The sequence below is a fragment of the Arachis hypogaea genome, chromosome 3, assembly GCF_003086295.3.
Source record: "Arachis hypogaea cultivar Tifrunner chromosome 3, arahy.Tifrunner.gnm2.J5K5, whole genome shotgun sequence".
In the NCBI taxonomy this organism is placed as follows: Eukaryota; Viridiplantae; Streptophyta; class Magnoliopsida; order Fabales; family Fabaceae; genus Arachis; species Arachis hypogaea.
This window is the reverse complement of record NC_092038.1, coordinates 47457218-47465029: the sequence shown is the minus strand read 5'-3', so window position 1 is coordinate 47465029 and position 7812 is coordinate 47457218.

Genomic DNA, 7812 nt, shown 5'->3' with positions numbered 1-7812 from the left:
TTTTTTTGTGCCAAACGCCAGGATAGGGCGTTTAGCGCCCCCCCCCCCCCCCCACTCAATAGTAATTGTGTTGTGTTACGTTCATATGGTGCTAAACGCCTCGTCGTGGAGTTTGGCACCACCCCCTACGTGATTTCTCTGCTAAATTGACACTCATGTGGCGCCAAATGCCATGTCATAGAGTTTGGCGCCACCCCATGCATGTCAACTTCTGTTCGGGGTGTCCATTTTTCATTCCAATTGCACCTGTTCCTATTTTGAACACTTTGCATGAGTCACTGAAATTAAAAACATGAAAAACTACTGATAGATAAGGATAAAATAGAATTAAAACAAAAATCAAAATCAAAATAAAAATAAACAAAAAATCAAAGGATACTTGGGTTTGGTTGCCTCCTAACAAATGCTTCTTTAACATCACTAGCTTAATGGTTAATTTCTTGTTAAGGTGGGGATTGAACATAATGCTTTAACTCCTCCTCTCTCACTGTGAATATTCTCCCTATGTCCTCATGGATCAGCTCAACATCCTTAAGAGAGAGGATTTTGTTTACTGTATAAGACAACTCTGGATTTCGAGTTAACACCACTTTTAACCCTGGTGAGAAACCTTTGGTGGGGATCTTTTTGTTTCTCCATCCCCTTAGTACTTTCTTCTTAGGAACTCTCTCCTTGGTGGATGACGCACACCCAATACCAAACTTAGGTTTGATATCATGGGGAATTGTATTGATTTCCACCAAAGGAGGCTTGAGCTGTAAACTCTATTTTACATCATCAGGGGGTTCTGGGAGATTTGGATTAGTGAACTCAATCTTCATGCAATTACCTTCTTCACCTGAGTGATCTATGGGTTTAAAAACCTTGAATATCAAATGCTCCTCATACACCCTCAACACTAATTTACCTTCTTCCACATCAATTAGAACTCTCCTAGTGGCTAGGAATGGTCTTCCTAGTATTATAGAGGCATTTTCATCCTCCCCACGTCAAGAAGTCTGTTGGGAGGAAGAATTTTCCCACTTTGACCAAGATATTCTCCATTATTCCATGTGCATGCTTCAAAGATTTATCTGCCATTTGTAGTGCTATCCTTGTTAGTTATTCTTCTCTGATTTGTAGTTTTTTCATCACTGACAAGGGCATTAAATTGATGATTGCACCAAGATCACATAAGGCTTTCTCAAAGGTTGTGCTCCCAATGGTACATAGAATTTGAAAGCTCCCTGGATCTGGCATCTTCCTTGGCAAATTACTCTAAATTATGGAACTACATTCCTTAGTCAGGACCACTGTCTCATCTCCCATTAAAGGCCTCTTCTTAGATAGCAACTACTTCATAAATTTAACATAGAGAGATATTTGCTCCAAAACGTCAGCAAAAGAAATATTGATTTGCAACTTTATAAAGACTTCCAAGAACTTTAAAAACTGCTTGTCCTTGGTCTCCTTTTGAAGCTTCTGAGGATACGGTATTTTTAACTTGTATTCAGGCGCCTTAGGCTTCACTGGATATTGCTCAAGTTTAACCGGAAAGGGGTTATCTGGATGCATTGAAGGAGCTTGTACTACAGTGTCATTAGTCTTCTCCTTGGCTTGTACCTTCTCCGGAGCTTCTTTTACAACCAGCTCCTCAATAATTTGTGCTTCCGTACTTACCACTTGTCTACTTATCAAGGTGATAGCCTTGCACTCCTCCCTTGGATTTGGAATCGTGTTACTAGAAAAGATATTGGTGGACCTCTGATCAATTTCAGCAACTTTTGTGGCTAGTTGATTCATCTGAACCTCCAAGTTTCTAAGTGAAACTCTGGTTTCTTGAATAAAACTAAGAGTACTCTTGAAGAGCTCTGCAACTATAAATTCCAAGTTAGGGGACTTATGAGAACTGGATAGTGGATTGTTGTGGTTGAAATTACTCTGATTGAAATTATTCTGATGGCTATGATTGTTATTGCAGCTCTAGTGCCTCTATGGTTGATTTTCATCCAAAATTTGGGCGATTCCTCCATCCCGGATTATAAGTCTTGGAAAAAGGATCATTATTGGGAGGTTTGGAGGAATTGTCCACATAATTAACCTGTTTAGAGGAAAATTGACCATAATCATAAGGCTCACCTTGAGGGAATCTACCACTCATGTCATAAGAAGTATCTTGAGAATTAATAGCTGAAACTTGTAGTCCACCCAAGTGTTGAGTAATGGCACTGATCTGTTGAGACATGGCTTTGTTCTGAGCAATAATTGTGTCCAAAGTATCCAATTCTATGACTCCTTTTCTCACAAAGGTCCTCTCAAAAGAGTACATATATTGGTTGTTAGCAACTATCTCAATCAAATCTAGAGCCTCTCTAGGGGTCTTTTTAATGTGAAGAGATCCGCCTGCAGAATTATCTAAAGATATTTTGGCGGCCTTAGTAACTCCAGCATAAAAGATCTGCAACTGGATCTAGTCTAAAAATATGTCAGGAGGACATTTTCTGAACATCAGCTTGTACCTCTCCTAAGCTTTATAGAGAGATTCACCCTCTCTCTACCTGAAAGTCTGGACATCAATCCTCAGTTGGTCAACTTCTGAGGTGGAAAGAATTCGGTCAGAAACTTGTTGACTAATTTATCCCATGTATCCAAACTCTCCTTGGATTGTGTGTTAAGCCACTACTTGACTCTGTCCTGTACAGCAAACGAAAAGAGTAACAACCCATAAACATCAGAATAGACTCTATTGGTCTTCACTATATCACAGATTTGTAGAAAATTAGAGATGAACAAATTTGGGTCTTCCTGCAGGAGTCCATAAAATTGACAGTTCTATTGCACCAGAGTGGTGAGCTAAAACTTCAGCTCAAAGTTGTTAGCAGCCACATGGGGTACAAAAATGCTATTACGATAGAAGGTGGAGCTAGGAGCAGTGTATGAGCCAAGTATCCTTCTAGATTTCTCAGCCATATTAGAAGCATTGAGAATATTAGGATTAACAACATTGTTGTTGTTGTTTGCATCCATAGCGAACTCTTCATCTTCTTTCTCAAAGTTATCCTTGAGATTCTCAGTAGCTTTGTAATCTCTAACTTGCTGTAAACATCTTCTTAAAGTCCTTTCAATCTCAGGATTAAAATCAAGAAGGAATTTCTTGTTCCTGTTCCTACTTATAAATAGACAGAAAACAAAATAAATTTGAGTAATTTGAGTGAGGTAATTTAAGTAAAAGAAATCGAACAAAATAAACTAAATAAACTTCACTAAAATTTTTGAAAATTACTGAGAAAAAGGAACGAGATATTTTGAAAATAATAAAAAAATTAGAAAAATAAAATAAAGAAACTAAAGAAACACCAAACTTAATTTTAAAATTTAGAGGAAGAATTTTAAACAAATTAAAACTAAATTTTTGAAAAAGATAAAGGAGAAAATTAAACAAAATTAAAGAAAAAACGTCTAATCTAGGCAATCAAACAACGGATAGTTGTCAATCACATTCAATCCCCCAGCAACGGCGCCAAAAACTAGGTGCGAAATTTTACAATCCACAAACTAACCGGCAACTGCACCGGATCGTACCAAGTATTACCTCAGGTGAGTGAGGGTCGATCCCACGAGAATTGATGGACCAAGCAACAATAATTGAATGATTTACCTAGTCAGACAAGCACAAAGGAATGTTTTGAGTTCAAATTGCATTAACCAGTAATCAGAGAAATTAAGAAAGCAAACAGTAAATTGATTGTGAGAATTATATGAGAAAATAGTTAAGGTTTTAGAGATATTTACTTTTCCGAAATAACAATTCTTATTAACTACATTTATTATGCAAGGATTTAATTCATAGCAACATTAAGTGATTAGATTCCAATTCCTTGATAATTTAATCTTCCTCTAACTCAATTAATCGCAAATTTCTTGCTCACTTAATCTAATTAGAGGATTTAAATTCAAACCCAAGTTTATAGCCACACAAAATCCTAAAGATCCAAAGATGATATGATTATATGTCATGTATAACATTAAATTCAGATAATTAGAGAGTGATGAGAATTTAGTTTCAAGCTGTTATTCAAGTGAGATAACTTTTTCAAGATTCAATAAGAATTCAAGTTAGAAAAGAGTTATTTTCTAATACACTCTAATCCGTAGGATGAAGAACAAAATAGATTCTAGAATGTAAATCAATGCATTAATCAGAAGTAGAAAACAATAGTTATTAATCCATCCAAATAAACAGAGCTCCTAACCTTAACAATGGTGGATTAGTTGCTCATGGTGTGAAAAATCCTAGCAGAGAAAAGTGTAAAGTGCAAAATGAGGAAGAAGAAGAGAGATGGAGAACATGGTGATGCCAAACTTGAAAATTATAGAGTTTGGCTTGAGAGCATGTGGTGACGCCATACTTGGAAATCTTGGAGTTTGACTTGAGAGTACATGGTGGCGCCATACTTGGAATTCCTTGAGTTTGGCTTAAGAACACATGCATGCCGCCAAACTTGGGATTCCTTGCGCCATACCTGGAAATTATTACGTTCAACATAGCGTCAAATGCCGTGACGTGGCGTTTGGCGCCACCAAGGTGACTCCTGGGCTGCCTTTGCGTTGATCTGGCGCCAGACGCCGAGACGTGGCGTGTGGCGTCACCTTCTACTGCGCTTCTTCATCTTTTCTCCCCCTGAGCTCTACTAAACTCATTTGAATGTTACCTGTAATAATTCAATTTGTGAGATAACTTAAAGTAGCATTCATGGTGGCTTAAAACACTTAAATCTCAAAATAATATAGCAAATCCACATGTAAATTGCTAAGAAAAATACAAGGAAAATGCTCATGCATCAGTGTACAACTATGAAAATGAGGATCGAAGGAGAGTGGTGAAATTGACTAACGAAATCTGTGAAAAAGTTAGAATGTTATTTGAGGAAAGCGATGAAGACATCATATTGAAGGAGTTAATTGAGGCAAAACCGACAAGAAGAGGAATGACGAGTGGAAAAAAGAGGGGTCGTCCCAATGATAAGGATGGCAAAACTCCTCGAAGCACGGGGACTCGAAAACGAAAAATTTTTGTCGTGGGGATGGAGATGAGAGCAAAGTTCCCACAATGCATGCGCGAGGAGTCGAGCGGGGATTCTCGACTAATCTCCGAATTATTAAATTTATTTAAATACCCTTAATAATTTATTTCTAATATAGATATTTTAGTCATTTCACAATATATATATATATATATTAAAATCGGTAACCCTAATTTAAAAAGTCTATTTCCTTCTCTTCGTAACACTAACACTGTGTTATCCCACATTATCAGTCTCTTCTCTTCATGACTATGGTGTGTTATTTTATATTTTTGGACTTATAATCTTGGACAATACTCTATTTGTATGTTATAATAATGTTCTGTGATTTATTTTAATTTTTTATTAAAATTTTCATATAAATAATTAATATAGAGAGATGGAGAATGGAATCCCACGGAAATTAGAACTCGGTAGAGAATAAAAATGGGGGCAATATTCCTTCACAGTAGAAATCAAGGTAAGACGAATATTAAATTTGGGAGACGGGATGGGGAGCAGGGGGCATCCATCGACCCCATCCTACCCTATTGCCATCTTGGACCAAGGCTAAAGATCATTGCTACAGAGAGAACAATAGTCACTGTAGAATATTGAGGTTAGGTGCGAAGCCACGTTATAAGAATATCATGTTTCTTTGAGAAAGAAAATATTACAGGAAATTTGAGGTTTATTTAAAAGAGATGGTTTTTATTTGTATATTTAGAGTATGCTTGATAAACCACTATTTTATGGTTTATATTGTATTTAATTGAGTGGTTTTATCAAGCTTTTCACCCACTTATTCATATGATTTGTATGATTTTATAATTCCTTCCTAGTTTAGTTCTATGATTGAAAACATGCTTCTTTGGTCTTAATTTAGCTAATCTTAATCCTCTCTTATTACCATTCGATGCCTTGATCTATGTGTTAAGTGTTTCAGGCTTCATAGGGCAGGAATGGCTTAGAGAATAAAGAGGAAGCGTGCAAAAATGGAAGGAACACAAGGAATTGAGGAGATGACCAGCGAGAAGTCACGCGGTCGCATGGCTCACGCGACCGCACGTGGAAGAAATCAGAGTGACGCGTTCGCGTGCCTGACGCGACCGCGCGGATTGGAAGCTGCACAAACGATGCGAATGCGTGGACGACGCGCACTCGTGGTACGAAAAACGCTGAGTGACGCGATCGCGTGGACGACGCAGCCGCGTGACGTGCGCGATCTGCATAAATTATAGAATACACTAAAGACGATTTTGGGCCGCGTTTTGACCCAGATTTCGGCCCAGGAACGTAGATTAAAGTCAGGGAACATACAGAGACTCAAGACTTCATATCAGATCAGATCATAATTCACTTTTCATAATTTAGATGTAGCTTTTAGAGAGAGATGTTCCCTCCTCTCTCTTAGGTTCTAGGATTAGGATTCCTCTTAAAGGATTTAGGATTTCAACTCTTCATCAGGTTCAATATTCCTTTTACTTTATATTTCTCTTTTACTTTCAGATACTTTAATGCTTGTATTACTTATGTTGTCTATTTGGCTTATGGACCATTCATGTTATGGTTTTCTTAATTAATATAATTTGAGGTATTTCAGACTCATGATTGTTTTTCCCTATTTATAATTTAGATTATTTACTATTGGCTTTGGTTGATTAATTGGTGACTCTTGAGTTGTCAAACTCATCGTGATTGATAATTGTTACCTTTGCTGATTAATTTAGATTCCTATAACTCTAGTCTTTCCTTAAGGAGTTGACTAGGACTTTAGGTGTTAAATTGATTTATCCACTTAACTTACCTTCATAGTTAGAGGTTAACTGAGTGGTAGCAAAAATATAATTCTCATCACCATTGATAAGGATAACTAGGATAGGACTTTCAGTTTTCATACCTTGCCAAGAGTTTTTCTTTGCTATTAATTTATTAATTTCTGGAATCCATCTCTCTTGCTCAAAACCTTTTTAAACCCCAAAAACATTGTTTTCCATAACCAATAATAAGAACACCTCCCTGCAATTCCTTGAGAAGACGACCCGAGGTTTGAATACTTCGGTTATCAATTTATTTAGGGGTTAAAAAGGTGTGCCTTATTATTGGTTATTGTAAATATTTTTCTTTTACTTGTTTATTTTTTTTTGTTTTCCCTTCTTATTTCTGATAGCTACTATGAATTCTCACCCCTCTCACTTTGAGTTTGGTTCTAATTTTGTTGAAAGGAATGGAAGCTATAATAAGATTATGCATCAAGGTCTAAGCAATCAAAGATGGATGGAGCCAAGAGGATCTGATCACCCCTTTAGGCAACAACACCCTCCTAGATATCATGGACAGAGACCATTCTACAATGTATATCAAACTAATAGATATGGTAGACCTCCTTGTAGCTACCAACAACCCCCACCCTATGCTCATAGACCATCCTCTCAACGTAGCTTCGAACCACAACACTCACAAGTTTCTTTTCACCATTCGCCACCATATGATCCTTATCCTCCCCAAAGCCAATCCAATTACTCCCAAGAACCACCACTCCCCTATGCACCATGTCCATATCCATCAAGCCAAGAATCACAGGTTCGCTTCGAAGAATCCGTAGACCAATTGGCTTCCAAACATTCGGACACTCAACAAACCTCCATGGCGTCATATGGAGAATTTAATGAAGAACGTAGCATGAAGGAGACACTAGAAACTCCAGTGGACAGTATAGAGCATAACTTCGTGCTAGAACAAGTAGAGGAAGCTGTCATTGTAGAAAAAG